Here is a 16,569-nt window from a genome sequence, read left to right as displayed (position 1 = left end):
TTTGAGGGTTACAATGCCTCCATTAATATTTAGATAATCCAAAACAGTGGCGGATGCTAAAATTAAAAGCAAACTTTTTAAGTGACATAAAGAAAAATAAGGGGTGGACCATTACTCTTTGGTTTCTATAAATAGAATTACTTAAATGAAAAAGTTTGCGCTACAATATTCCTAATTTATAATTTTGACTTACTTTCTTGACTTACAGATAGAGCTACCATTTGGTTGAGACTATTGTTAATGTCAATATCTAAAAAAAGGAAATTAAAATAATTATTACTAGCGTTCATAGTATTTAACCAACAAACAAAAAAAGGCAAATAAATGCAAAAAGAAATAAAGAATTTCTTACACAATTCCATTTTCGTAAGCTTCTGTTAAATACTATTTTTAAGTTTTTGTTTTAAAAAAACAGCTTAAATAAAAAATAGTTAAAATCAAGATTTTAACTTTCTTGAAGAATGCAGACCTTTTACCTGGAAAAAAGTAAAAGATTTATTTTCATTTGATTAAAATTTTAAGAATTATACTTTCACTTTCAATTTAATTTTGATTAAAATTTTAAGAATTATACTTTCACTTTCAATTTAATTTTCATAAATTAACTAAAATAAACGCAAAAATCAAAACAGATAACGTCATTAAATACGCGAAGAGAAGCATATATATGCACATAAGTTATATATGTAAATCCTTCCTACCAATTCTTTAGGTAAACATAGTTAAATACTTGTTTTAAATAGAGGAAAGGCTAAATTTGCAATTTCCACATGAACGTTTTTCAAAAACACTTTTTTTTTTATTTAAATCAACCTTGAAGTTTTTAAAAGCTGAGAACTAAAATTTCTTATATAAATGTTAAAAAATGTCTAGATTCCATTAGATTCCTTGTCCTTTTCTTAACAAATATTAGGGATGCGTCGAACGTTCGGTTCGTTTGTTTTGCCAAACGTTCGGTTCGGCCGAACCTTAGCAAATGTTCGGCCAATAATTCAAATTTGGAATTCATCATACATTTATCTAAATATAAATAAAATTTAACTCGTACCATAGCAAAGGTTAAAATCGATAAAGTTTTTATTAAAAAAAGCGTACCAATTGAACATAGAAGGACATACGATTTTATAAATGTATTTCAATACACTCTTGGTTTAAATTTTATTATATATTTTCAATACAGAATAAGTTTAATCTGACCAAATGGAATAACAGATTTACCGAAACTATTACTCGACTAAAATATTTATAAAATAAATACCCCTGCTTTAATTGAGTATTATTTTAGTTCATCACAAAAATCCAGTATAATAAAATCGCTATTTGTAACCATTATTATATCTTAAAATAACAAATAAGAATTTGAACGAAAAAGATATTTTATTGAACTTAAGTTTGTTAAATGTTGTTAAGTGTTAATTCTTACAAGCTTGCTACTCAACTGATCTAACTGATAAAAAATATTTGAAAGAAACAAACTTAGGGATAAATATTATTATCGAGTTCCATAAAAACGCTCCCATTAAGTATTTTGTTATTATTGTATAATTGTATTATGTTATAACAATCACAAATAATAGTAATAACAATCACAAATAAATAATTTTAGAAAAATAAAATGTCAAATACATGAAAATCAATTATAACTTGTGCCCTCAAGTTATAATGTATAAACATTAATTTTTCACCACTTTCTGATGATAGTCTGTTTCAACTTGGTTCATAAACTTTGCCACCTATACTAAAAAGTTATTTACTTTCAACAAAAAAAGGTGGTGCTGAAAAAAACCTTTAAGCTACTTTCTTTATACTTTTTAAAGAGTTTCAACAATTTTTCTACCATAAAAAAAGGACTTTCTTTTCCCATAACAAGAGGGAGTTTTAAGTACTCTTCAATTTCCATGTTAATCATTTGCACATTAGAGTGTGATATTTTAAACCTTTTGCTATCTTAAATAATTGAAAAATTGGAGTCACATTTATTTTTAGTCGTCAGTTTGGAAACTAGCCTAAAACATTCATTAAATTTTGAATACGTTGGTTTTACAAACACTTTATTTGTGTCACTTACTGTGGGTTTTTCACAATCACAATCAGAGGATTCAAGTTCTAAATTATGTTGCTGCATTTCTTGCATCTGCTCATTTAGCCAATTTTTTTATTACATTTTCATCTTCCTTTTGATACATTAATCTATATCTAGGGTCAAAAAAAGTGGAAAGACATAAATACTTATCATGTAAAAATATACTCAGTCTATTGTCTACTGACTCTTTTAATTGTTCAACTAAAGCATTTATACTTAAAAAAGCATTTACAAACTAATGCTTGATTAAAAAATACTTTAAGAGCCATAATCGAAGGAATAACATCTGATAAAAATGCCTCACGTTTGCTAAGATTAAACAGTTAAAGTTTTAAATTGTTCTAAAATATGAAAAACTTTATCTAATAAGCCCAATTGGCATGAATTTAATGTTCATTGGATAGCATGATTAGCTGTATAAGTTGCCAAAGGAACTCTTTGATCAAGCGTCCTTTCAATCATATTGCAGGAACTATTCCTTCTTGTAGTAACATCTTGTATTAACCTATGCTTATTTGTACCAATTTGTTCCTGAATTGCTTCTAATTTTGCTGCTGCTGTTGGTGAATGGTGAAAATTTATTGCCAGTTGTCTGCAACAAACTAAAATTTCTTTCACAGATTATTGCGACAACATTGAGTCATGTGTACATAACTGTATTGTATGTATAAAATATGGAATTGACTTAAAACCACTGTCTCTAACGCCAGCTACCATATTGGCAGCATTATCTCGCAAAACAATGTGAATCTTTGTGTGTGAAATTTTAAAACTTATCAAACCTTTCTGTACACGCTCACTTATATTTTTTCCTATGTGACTTTCTGGAAAATGCATAACTCTTAGTGCTGCTCTCTGTATAGAAAATTCATTATTGAGTCAGTGTGCTGTCATGCTAATGAAGGCAACATTTAAACTATTTGCTGTCCAAATATCAGTTGTAAGGGATATATAACTGGCAGAAAATATATTCTTTTTGATTGAATTAAGCAGATAACCTTATATTTGTGGAACAATATTTTCACTAAAGTAACTCTTACTGGGTATTTGGTAATTAGGGCATATATTTTCAATTAGTTTTATAAAACCAAGATCTTCTACAATTGCGTATGGTTGAGTATCCAATGCCATCATTTATCCAATGCCAATGTGAATCTTGATTGCTCTATCGTCATTAATATTCCACAACCTTTTTTTATAAGTATTCTCTACTAATGTTAATTGTTTTTTTATTTCCAATTCACTTGATGTAGAAACACTCAATGTTTCAATAATTTTTTTTCTATCAGACTCTTTTTAAGCCAATACATACTCCACAAGGTGCTTTTTTTTATATGGCGCCTAATTACACTAGTGATAAATGTCTTTGGACAATTCCCACCTCTAGAGAATATTGCTTTGCATTGTAGGCAGATAAAAAAACGAATGTCTTTCTTAGAAACTTTAAAGTATTTCCACACAGTACTTTTAAAAGACACTTTTTCAGAAGTCATTGTTTTATACTTTTACAAGATTAAAATATTTTTCTAAATTATAAAAAAGAAGTTCAACCAAAAATAAAGCATTTTAAATTTAAGCTGTAAATTTATCTTAAAATAAAACCAACATGTTACATATTATGTTATTTTGTCCAATACGTTATAGGTTATACATTTATTTATATTACCTAACTTTAATAATTGTATTAAGTAATTTTTTTCTAAAAAAATCGTTAACCTTTTTATTTACACTACAAATAAAAATGTTAACATTTGCTTTCTTTACACCGCAAGCAATCATCCAATAATAAATTAACTTTTCAAAGTTACGAATGTTTTCACAAATTTTTAATAACACAATAAAATGTCAAATGTTTAATAACACAATTTTTCAAAACTTTTTTTTTTTCAAAAATAGTAAAGGTTCGGTTGCCGAACCGTTCGGTGTTCGGTAAAATTTCATAGCCAAACGTTCGGACTCGGTGTTCGGCCAAAAACCGGGTTCGGCGCATCCCTAATAAATATGGAAAGTTTCATAAAAATTAGATGTGTTTAAGGTTTAAGGAATCTTTACCTTCAAAAGCTTCGTTTTAAAAAAACGTTACCGTGGCAAGTTTTTTTATGAAAAGGGTCTCAAGATATGGATAATATATAATCAAAGCCATTCAAAGCTTAGTACTTTCTATATATGGTTAGAAAGACGTTGAATAACACCAAATGATGCAAAAAACCTCAAGGCGCTTGCTTATCCATGCAAAAAGATATAAAAGAGCAAAGTTTATAAAAATTATGTGTTTTATGTCGAACATCAAATGTTTTTTGTTAAGCCGTGGAATCGCTAACTCTGGTAGGAAACGATGTTTTTAGAAAGCATATGGGGTTCTTAACAGGTAAAATATTTAACAGTAACAAATTAAAAATAAACATTTACATTTTTCATGGATATTCTTTCCTCTGACAATGATTTCCAGGCCAACTGTATTGCTTTTGTTATTATTTTTATTTCTTTGTCATTGTCTTTGTACAGAACACTGTGGTCATATCACCAAAATCTGATATTTTTATTGTTAAATTTTTAGTAGAGCCGCTTACTAATATATTACTTGGCTTAATGTCTCGATGAATGATGTTTTTTTAATGGAGATACATTATACCGTTGCACGCTTGAATTAAATACAAAGTTCGTTCCTATAAATTGAAATAATCATTGCCGTTAAAAATAATAACAAGCTCCATTATAGAATAGACAAGAGTGTCGTGGACTTTCACGCAGCATACTTTGAAACATAGAGCTGACGGTCTAAGACTATACCCAATAAAGTTAACTATATTTGTATGTTCAAGTCGCCTCAGTTCATTGCATACTGTTAAAGTTTGTTTTTTTGCAAATTGTATCATGAATACTTTTACCGCTAATTACTCTAGTTTAATAGATGATTTATATATATATATTGAGCAGCCGTGGTGCAGTGGTTAGAGTTCTGGCTCAGAACCCAGAGGTCCCAGGTTCGACGCCGGCTCTAGCTCAATAAGCGACATTGGTAAGGAAGGAGGCGTGAACTTTACTGTAAATCAGTGTAACTCCTGTGTGTAGTTACAGTAAATTTCATTAGTCAGGGTTACCAATAATTAAAGTAAGAAGAAGTAGGGAGAATTTTTTTTATTTAAATAATTAGAATTACGGAGAAATTCATTACTTTTTATACAAAATCTTTCATTTTAAATAGATTGCAAAGTGCCAAATGACAAAGTATATATTGCGTATATCACCATGGTGTTGCCTAGTCTTGACCACGAAATTTTCTATGGGCTCAAAGTTCTATGCCCTTATTTTTGTTGTGTAGTTGTAATACGACAATTTCAATAATAAATTTAAAAATTTTGTAAAAGTTATATTTCTGGCGAACACCCTGACAACATAAATTTGTATACGGTTTCAAATCATCAAAGGTTTATTATTTGCTTAGAATTAGTAATACAATCACTTCAATTAAATTTTCTAGAAGATAAAAAGACAATAAAGAGAAATCCTTTTAAAGTTATTTAAGGACTTTAAAGATATAATAAATAGAGGCCTTTTAATTGGTCAGGTGTATACTAATTAATGCAGAAGCATTTTTTAGCCCAAAAGCCTCAACTACCCTTTAACTATTGAAATCCGAAACCCCAGCTGCATACCCCTTGAGAGTTTTTTACCATCTTAAAGTACCTACAGTGGCAGACTGTCTAAATATGTTTTACCGGCCAGACAATTAATTAGGAGCATCCCGACCATGCATGTTACATTACAATATAATCTGTGCGATGTCTACTTACTTTTTTAACAGCACGTTATGCATATGCTATACAAAACTTGAAATTACAGTAGGAAACAAATTACTAAACAGGAATTTATATGAAATATTCAGGGCCCATGTGTGATTTTCTAAATTAATTGAAGGAGCCAACTGGCCTGAGGACCATTGGGCCAGTCCGCCATTGGATACCTTACACGATAAACTTCAAAATAATTATTATCTTATTAACCATTATTGGTTAAACAAATTTAAATTCTTAGGAAAATTAGAGGCAAAGCGCTCTAACCACTGCCTAAATGATTCTTTTATTAAAAAAAATATGCCGTGCACATTTTTGCCTCCTAAAAAAGGTTCACTTTTACTTAAATCTTAGAAAAAGTTAGAATTTTAACATTAACTTTATTTTATAACAACATTTTACAGCCTATAAAAAACCTAGTTTGTACCATATTGGCTAAAAATCTGTCTTTTTTAAAACTTTTACCCCCTGTTTTTAATATGATCATGAAAAATAAGAAAAAGAAAGACACTAGTTTTTAATAACATGTTACAGCTTATAAAAGGCCTAATTTATGTAATATTAGCTAAATATCAACCATTTTTAATTATTTTTACCCCCGGAAAGTATTGTAAACTTGATCATTTAGGTTTTCTTTAATTCATGAAGAATCAGAATAAGATTGACTAATAACAGCAATTAATAACATTTTAAAGTATTTTAAAAGCATTATTTGGGCAAAATTGGCTAAAAATATAACATTTTAAATTATTTTTATCCCCTAAAACTAAATAATATTAAATTTTATTCTTGAGGTTCACTTTTCTTTTAATTATAAGAAATTGTGAGAAAAATTAAAAGAAACTATGAGAAAAAATTATGAGAAAAAATTTAATTATGAGAAAAAAAAAGATAGCCAGATTACCGTCATTAATAACATTTTACAACCTATAAAAGACCTAATTTAGTTTTTAAACTTCAAAAGTTTGGAAACATGTATTAGTAACCGATTTCCCACCCACCCTCTTTTTACCCCTCCCTTCTCCCCCCCCCCCCCCACACCTTCAGTATTTGCAGCCGTGTAGTGCAGTGGGTAGCGCACTTGTCTCAGAGTCCAGTGATCCTGGGTTCAAAACCCACCTATGGACAAGTTTTTTTATATCCGTTAAGAAGTAGGCTTGAGATTTTTATTAAATGCGCTTATCCGCGGTGTTCTTTAATAAGACCGTAAAGGATTTCTTTGGGCACGTAAAACAAACTTAAAAAAAACAGTGCATTCGAAAAAGATTGAACCATAAAAATAAAATAGTTTCCTAGTACAAGTACGTTTGCTTGATTTTTTATTTAAAACATAAATTTGATTTTTTATTTAACTTGATAAATTTGTTAATAATTTAAACTTAGTTTTAACAGCATTTGTAACAAGCATTATAGGCATCTTATCCGATACTACTGATCTTATCATAATTATAAAATCCATTTAACGCGAGTAAATCCAATAAAAGTTAAAATTATATAGTTGTTTTTCTAAAAAAACCGTTTCTTGCATTAAAGCTTCATAGTATGGTATTTGATAACAAACTATAATATTACTATAATTACACTAATATCAAAAATAAGAGGCATAAATATGATTTTATTTGTGTTTTTTATGACTTAAGTTTCTAGGAGAGCTCTCTTCTCTCCCAAAAACCTCTGATATATCTCAACTTTATTTAAATTTCTTTTAAAAATTTGTTCGTCCTTTTTTCAAACCCTGACCACGCCTCTGTATCCCAGTAAACACACACTTGTTTAACACGACTTTAACATTAATATTCATATTTTGTTTTTTGCTTATTAGCAAAATAAATTGTATAACTATTTTTGTACAGTTTTTAAATATATTTGCGATATTTAAATGTATTTTTCAAATGGGGTTTTATGAAAAGATTTTACGATTTCCTCGGAGACATTAGTGTACGCTAATTTAAAAAATGTTGAAAAAACCTTTATTTTAAGAACATTACCCAATTAAATATATATTGTTAAAAGGTGTGCTTTTAATAAACATTACGTTGTACATATTTTTAATGATTATCAGTTGTTTGAAGTACTTTAAACTTGTGTAATTTCGAATCGTACTTTTAAACTTTTTAAAAGTACAATTCCAAATTACACAAATTGTTTTTTTATAAGAAACTAGTACAATACCCCAAAAAATTGTAAGAAACTATTAGTACTGCATTCCCAATGGATAAGAAACTTATTTTAGTTTAAGCTCAAGGCAGTGTGGTGGCTAGGTCTAGTACCTTCTCTCTATAGAGAGAAGGTTTCCCCTCCCTCTTCCATTAAAAATTCGTTCAGGCCCCAAGTTTTTTAAAAACCTTCTATAATACTTCGTATTAATTTAAAAAAAAAATGTAACTAAGTTTTGTAAAAGACCCCCAGGCGCATTTGTTGCTAAAAAACATTGCATCAATGTTTTGCTTTACAAAACGGTGAACAGCAACATCAATAACTTTGTGATACATTGGATTTTCATCAGGTTGACCATCCACAGACATAATATAATACATAAGAATCGGTTTGATTAACTAATATAATACATAAGAATCGGTTTGATCAACTTGCTGCTTGGATCTTTTGTAACAATGTCAAACTCCTCCAATTCAAGAAGTCTTTCATAATCTAGTCCATGACTATAAGCTGATGATGAGCAATGCTTGCCTGACCTGATGGCTATGTAAGTTAGGCCTGAATATGATGCAGCTTCCGATTTACTTAAATCGTCTTTTTGGATTTCAATGCCAGCATAAACAGATGGTATGAGTTTGTGTCTAGATGCTACAACCCCGTTGTGATCAGGCAATGTAACACGGTATTCGACGTGTATTAAAAGTGGAGCTTGCTTGTTAGCTGCTGTCAATCCAATGGGGAGTCTGGCTTTGTTATTTTGACTGATGAAGCATACTTCTTTAGGTCCCAACAAAGAAGCTACTTCCTCTAGGTGATTCAAAGAAGCTGTACAAATTCGACCTTCAATATGTTTTAAGTGTAAATCATTTTGTGCTCAAATTAATTTCACTGGTACAATTGTTACATGGCGTTTGCCTTTCGATGATAAACTTCGTTTTGGTAGGATCCGAGTATAAACAGCACTTCACTTATTTGAAAACCGTTAACATTTAATTGTTCTGTCAATTCATCAAGATTTCTAACACTACAATACACATTACTTTGTCTTTTTTCATGAGCAGCAGACCGATACAATGCAATGTCAAAAATGGTTTTTAAAAGTAGCGGCTGATCTTCTTCACATATTGGTATCCAAGCTGTCTGTCGGATCTTTAATTTACTGCTGATGTCAAGATTTTATGCACAAATTTCCGCTAAAGTTTCTTTTCTCCTTTTTTGAAATTTCTTTTGTTATTCTTGTTCAAACTTTTTTTCTTTTGAGTTTTTTTTAAGTTCATCAACTTCAGATTTCTTTTAGTTCCTTTTCCTGATCTGAACTTTTAACACCACATTCTTTTCGTTTATACAAGCCAATCAAATTGCTCTTGAAGATGCTTATCTGACTCTGTAATTCGTCTTGTGCTTTTGCTTTGTATTTTATAGATTTTTCATTACAAGTAGTACTAGATGGACCAGCTTCAAAATCAATTTCTATGTGGTCTTTTTGAATCCTTTGTGTTTGTTGTTTCACAACTTGTAACATTTTTAACATTTGTTGCTACTTTTTTAGCAAGGACACTTCCAGTCTTCATTGAATTACCTGGCCAAAAGGTCAACAATGTTGCTTTATTTTTCTGTGATAAGACGGAATAACTATTCAACAACAAATCTATTTTTTGGCAAATCGCCCTCTTTTTCAATTTATTCCAAATTTCAGTAAACTCTGACAGTCTTGCTTACGCTTGTTTGGATATGCCTCAATATATGCTTCATACAACAACTTGTGAAAGTTTGGTATGTCCATTGTAAATCTAAAAATAATATAATAATTAAAAAATGATTTAGATTTGATTTAATTTATATCCAAATCGATTGGTAATAAATTTGTTATTTAACACAAAAAAACATATAGACCTAGACCTGTTTAACAATTATTTAATGGTTCTGAACATTCTAGACATATAATGTATTAATAAGATATTAAATAAATCCTAGATAAGACTGTTGAAAATCGTAAAAATGCTCGGCCATGTACCCGTCAAACGAATGGGCGGTTAGCGGCAATTAATATACTTTATATTAAAGTTGTACCAGGAAAAAAAACCATATAAATTAAATGGGTAGTTTTTCCCAAATATTCATTAACATTTACAGTCGACATTTTAGTTTTTCTCAACCGTAATCGGGACTTTATTGGTTTAAAGTTGGTCTTCTTTACTTATATCAAAACTTTATTTTGTTTTAAGTTTTCTTATTCACAAGTCCCAAATACGGTTGAGAAAAACTAACATGTCTGGTAATGTTAATGAAAATGTGTTTGTTTGTTTTTTCGAAAAATAAAATACATTTTTAACAGAATTTTAAGCCTTTGATATATAATTTGCATAAACTGAAACTTGGATTTCTTTAAATGACCTTTAAGATAATTATGTTTTCTATCTTCCAGGTTTTAAGAGAAATTGTTGAAAAGACTAGTTTATAAACGAGTCGGAGGAGTTCTGATTTATGTAAAGGAAAACATTGTTATTAACGTAAAGAATATTAGGTGGGTTTCAAAAACTTTTGGAACGTTATGTTCGATGTTTTCAGAAATTCTTATTATGATAAAGAAATCGTAACTATTAAAATTTTTTACAAGATTTTCAAAATCTTCTTTCACATTATGTGAAGAAACTACGCTACAAACGCAGCCTAATTTTTTGTTTTGGGAGTAATAGAATTAAAAAAAGTAAAAAATTAATGACGTCAACTTTACCTGACCACCCCCTTCCCCTTGTCAACAAATGTCAAAAGTTTAGACCCCCTCCCCCTATTTTGTTGACGTAATAAATCAACAGCCCCATTAAATTATAGCTTTATTATAGACAATTTTTTGAAAGTTATGTTTTTATTATCGACTTAATAAACAAGTAACGTTGTTGATGATAAAGGTATGTTTAAATTTTTATGTTATTATATTATGTAATGTAGTTAGTTAGTTTTTTAAAGTGTGCTATCTTTTTAGTCGCAGAATTGCTGACAAGTAAATTTTTTCCATAATTTGCATTTTGCACATATTTTTCAGTTTATATAACCTGTTATTATCCATTTGTGCTTTATAAATTGATGGTTCATCTAATAGGTAAGCTTAAAATAATTTTAAATACTTTTAAGTTTAATAAATTAAAAGTAAATATTCTACTTTAGTACCTGTCAATCATTTATTATATGTAAAATAATATAATGCGTAATTTTCGTTGAAGTTTTGCGAAGTTTTTTTTTATTTACAACTAACTAGGGTTTCTCTTTTCCCGTAAACTTAGCATCCCGGGATTCCCGGTGTGTAACTTATTTATCCCGGGATATCCTAGCATAATTTTTAATATAATAACAAGCGGTTTGATTTGTCACATAATCGTAAACGAATTTTTTCCCATAAATTGACTCGCGGCAAAAAAGCTCTTTCTGATTTAATTGATGTCGGCTTGATAGTCATTAATGTGGAATATATTCTTTCTAAAAGTTTTGCTACGTTTTGTAGTTGCCTCAAAAAGTTTGATTTCTTTTTTGAGGCTTTTTAAATTGCTAATGTCTTCTAGAACTGCTTTTTCTACTTATTTGACATTACAAATAGTTGCATCCAACTTTTGTTCAACAAAAATTGGATGCAACTATTTGTAATGTCAACAAAAGAGACTCATTTTTGTAAAAAAAAATAGAGTTGGTGAAAAAAAATAACAGCTTTTTTTCTTTTTATATTTTCTTAATAATAATAAAAAATAAAAGACATTATTTTATACTAATCAAACTAGTTAATTGTAAAACGGAACCATTTGAATCTTTAACGTAGGATTAAAAAAAACGGTAGAGCTAAGATTACTAAAGGTGAGCGGTTCAGATTTTGAATTGAGAAACGACCATCTTGTTTGTTTCCAATCGTCTACATCGTTAATATCAAAGGTGGATAATTGTCCTTGAATGGAAGTGTTTCGGTTTTTTGTAAAATCAATATTGGTGGTGAATTGAGTAGGATTGGTGTGGTCTAATGAATTAAAAAAAAGCAATAATTCCAGGAACATAGACTCGTATTCATATACATTCCACAATTGCCAGCTTGATCACATTTTATAAAAATGTAAGCGTCTGTAGCTTTAGGAAAATTGGAAATGTTGTTATTAAAACTACTAATTTTAATGAGAGTGCATCTTTAAATTGCTGATTTTTTTTTTTTTGAATTTTAAAATCTAGTGTCAAGGCGTTCGACATATTTTGATCGACCTGCATAGTAAAGGGATTGATTTGTTGAGTTAAACTATATTGATCTCTTTGTAAAAGTAAAGTATAAGGTATAGGATTGTTTTCAACAGGTTGATACATTTTTAAAATGATATTTTTTAATGGTAAACTGTCTGTCCAAGTTTGTACAATAGTACCGTTGCTCTTTTTTTGATAAATAAATTGTCCATTAAGCGAAGTGCAATAAAATATTAATTCTGTTGGATTATTTCCTTGTAATTTAGCTTTGACATTATTTAACCATGTTTTATGACTTGGTGTAGTAGCTCTTTCTAAACTAGTTGTAGTGACAAGAGGTACTTTGATGCCGTTTGAAAAAATAGGTTTGATTTGTTCACAATATAATAAAATTTCAATAAATGTTTCTGCGTTGTATTTAGTAATTAAACTTAAATCTGCTGTCATTATATTATACATATCGCTAGGTAATTTGAAAGGTAAAGTTTGAAAAGTAATAGTTGATCCAAATTGTTGGTGATATGGAAAAATTTCATTTGCTTTCATTTCAAAATAAGCTTTATAAGAATTATTTGAACCAACAATAGCTTTACTTATTTCTAGTGGTGATTTTAAACTAATATTATTTGTATTTCTTTCAAAAGAAGGTAACCCAAAAAGTTTTTAAAAGAAGGTAACACCAAAAAGTATAATTGTTTACAGAATTTTCAATAGGCGTTTGAGTCAAATAAGGGTATTGATTGAGTAATTTTTCAAAATTGTATATATTACTAACTTCATAAACAAACTCGCTAAAAGTAAGATTGTTTAAATTTAAATTGAGTAAATTGATTGGTAAATTGTAATTTATACTTTCAGTAAAAATGTCTAACATTTTCATTTCTCGTTCAGGCCATATAATTTGTTCGACATTAAAAAAAGGTATAGGCAAAGAAGAAATTGGTATGTTTTTTAAAGTAAATCAATAATATTTGCTTTCGCTTGTTTTTTCAAAAAGAATTTGATAAAAACTCGCAAGTAATTCTGTAGGTTCAACTCCTATAGTGTTTCCATTAATATAGAGAAATTTTGTCGCTATAGTACCAATAGATTTCATTATATCTATAAAACTTGTCAATAACATTTCTTCTTCCGTATATCCACCGTCAGGCGCTATGACATTAGCATGTTGGTTCTAAATTTTCCTTAAAGCGTTAATTCTGATTGGAATATTGTCGAGTTCTGCTTCTAAATTAAACACGTTACCTTCAGATTTTATTGTGTTTGAGTTAGTCATTATTTTTAATAAAAAAAAAGCAATTTGCCAAAGTACAAAGTGTTTCTTTTTACCTGTTTATACGCTTTCTGTAGTAGGTAAAAGATTATTAATATAAATATCTAAATCAACGCTTAAAATATTATTGTCGCGTGTGTCTGGAATCATAGGACTTGTGGGAGAATTTTGAACAAGAGCTCCACCATATTTCGGTGTTACCATGATATGTATAAAAGGTCTAACAAAAGTTTCTTCTACATTGTTTAAAATGATATCTTTTTCGGGAGTAAGATTTCCTATGTCCCCTAGAGCAACATCTGGATGCTTTACGTAAATTAAAAATTTTTTGCTAGTTCGTGTTGATAATGAAAAATTATATAAATTATCATATCTTGATTTATAAGTAAGGTAGTCGTATTGTACTAACGATGTAAAACCTTGTGCGACACATTCAATTGAGCTTGTTCGATTTGAAAGAAAACCAAAATTAGATAATCCCCTTTCATTTGATTTAGTTCCAATACCAGATCTTATAGGATAAAGATTGGAAGGATTATTGATACTATTATTTGTCTTATTTTTAAAATACCATGCGAAATAAAAATTAGGTACACTCAGGTAGAAATAAATTTGTATATATTGTTTGACATTGTTGTTTGTATCGATATTTAGTTTTGAAATGATAGTATTTTCGTTATTAGTTACATATCGAAGGTGTGTATTAGGATCAAACATATTTTTCAAATTAAAATATTTTTGATTACAAATAATGTTATTTTTATTTTGATAATTTGAAAAAAAATTAGCAAAAGTAAGTCTTCTATTTTAATTAGTATTAAAAAGTTCTAATTTTTTGATTAAGAAATTATCTTGATATGGACTTAACGATGTTGTGCCGTAAAATTCAGTGTAATTTAAATAAAAAGTCATCAAACTAAATGCTCGTATAATATATTTTCGACTTGTAAAACGTCATAGTTTGGAAAAGTATCACCTGGTAAAACTGCATAATTTGCATACAAAACAATTTTTTTGGTTACAAGATAAAATGGAATTTTCTATTTGGATTAGTATTCATGTCGTTTTAAATATCTATCATCATTTGTTTTATAGCTGGTTTGGTTTCCATTCTCAAACCGTAATTGTTTTCTAAAAACAATATATTTTCGTCTACTCTAGTTAAATTAGTAGGAACGTCCATGCTTGCTAAATGAATGATGGTATTATTTTTAAATGAAGGTTTGTTGATATCGTTTGGAGTCAAGGGAAAAGTAAAATCGTTCAAAACATTGTGCTCGCTTCATTTTTATTTTTAATTTCGCTAAAATAATACGTACTACAATCATATTTATTTACATCTAAAATATCGTCAAACGTTAAATTGTTCATTTTTTCTTTTTTTCTTTTTTTCTTACAGTCTTTTCTTCAAAGATTTAAAAAAAGTATTAACATATTCACTAAAGTTTATATAATAAATTTCTTTATCTTCTTCGTTAATAGGTAATAAATCTTCTCGTTTTACTTTAAATGTTGTATTTAAATCGTCTACTACTCCCGCTGTATAAATATAAACGGGTAAATAATCTTCTCCTGGAGGGTTGAAGCGCTTAGTAGCTTTGATAATGATTTCTTTTTTGTTAGCGTCCCAATATGGTTGATCACGAGTAGTCGATTTGCTAAAGGTGTCTTTGGGATCTCTTTTATATTTTTTCAAATAACATTCTGTGCCAACGGATAGAGGTTTGTATATTTTTAAGTTTTTGTTATTGTATTCTTTTTTTACTCGATGTAACATGTTGGATGAGAAATGAAGACCTCGTCTTTTGCCATCACATTATTGATCGACTAAACGAAGAGCTTTACTTTTGGCGTCGTCACCGTCCAAATCTTCAGGAGCGATTCCACTCGTTACTCTTTCTTTTTCGTTTAGTTTTTGTTCAATGTCTTCAATGTAAAAACTCTAATTGTTTTTTTGAAGTTCGCCTTGTTTTCTTAATTTTTGATAAAGCTGTTTTAATCGTCCTATTGTCGATTCAGCCAAGTAAGCTTTTCAATAATTTTTAGAACTAAAATGATATATGTTTTGTTCGTAACACGATTCTCCTGCTTTGTTATTGAAAATTCTCCACCTTGATCTGTTTGTAGGTTGATAAAAGTTTTATCGTCTCTTTTAATATCTTCAAAAATATGTTTACAACTGCTAAGCACTTTAACAGCAGTTTTTTTACTGGTCACTCTCAAATAAACTTTCTTAGACACACCATCTACAACAACTAAACAAAATTCAGGACAATGAGGACTAAAATTTAAATTAAAACTGTTCATGTCAGCCAAATCAGCTTGAAAATATTGATGAGGTCGACTTATGGAAATTGATGAGTTTCGTAAACATAAGGTTTTCTAGGTGCTTGTTTTTTAACATTGACATCGTTTGTTTTTTTAAAAAGTAAAGTAACGTGCGACCAAGCTGTTATTAAACCGTTCCATTTGGCATCGTTGGAACTTTCTAAAAGCGTTCTTAAATATTCATAAAATTTTAAACCGGTTAGATTTTTTTTTAAAGTGTCAAATTGAAGCAAAACTTTTTTAGTTTTAGGTACGTCTGTCAAAGCAAACAAATGACTTGATAATTTGTTCAATTGTTCTTCCACGAGGTTATCAATAGCAGCTCTCAAGTCTTTGTCCATTTTAAAAAAAAATTTTTTTGTTAGATTTTCTTTCCTCGCTCTTTATCTTCCGCTCTTTTTCTCATTGATCTCGTTTCTAATGGTTTTCTTTTTAAAGTTAGTCGATCTTTTGTAGTTATGGTAGTTTTGCAATCGTCAGTTGAAGCACTAGGTCCTGTTGGTTCAGAAGTGGTAGTTGTTTCAGGTAAAGCAGTAGCACCTAATAAATCGGGAGAAGTCTCAGGTGTTTCAGTAGGTTCAGCTTTAGTTGTTGCAATAGGTTCTTTATTTTTAGTTTCTATCGGTGGTAAATAGGGATCAGATGCTCGTGTTCGTGGTTCTTTTTTGGGTGTAGGAATATGTAATAATGAAGAACTTGTTAACGGATGAGTTAATAAATTT

Source organism: Hydra vulgaris, chromosome 08 (genome assembly GCF_038396675.1).
Source record: "Hydra vulgaris chromosome 08, alternate assembly HydraT2T_AEP".
Classification (NCBI taxonomy): domain Eukaryota; kingdom Metazoa; phylum Cnidaria; class Hydrozoa; order Anthoathecata; family Hydridae; genus Hydra; species Hydra vulgaris.
The sequence above is the reverse complement of the archived record's forward strand: the minus strand, read 5'-3'. Positions refer to the sequence as shown.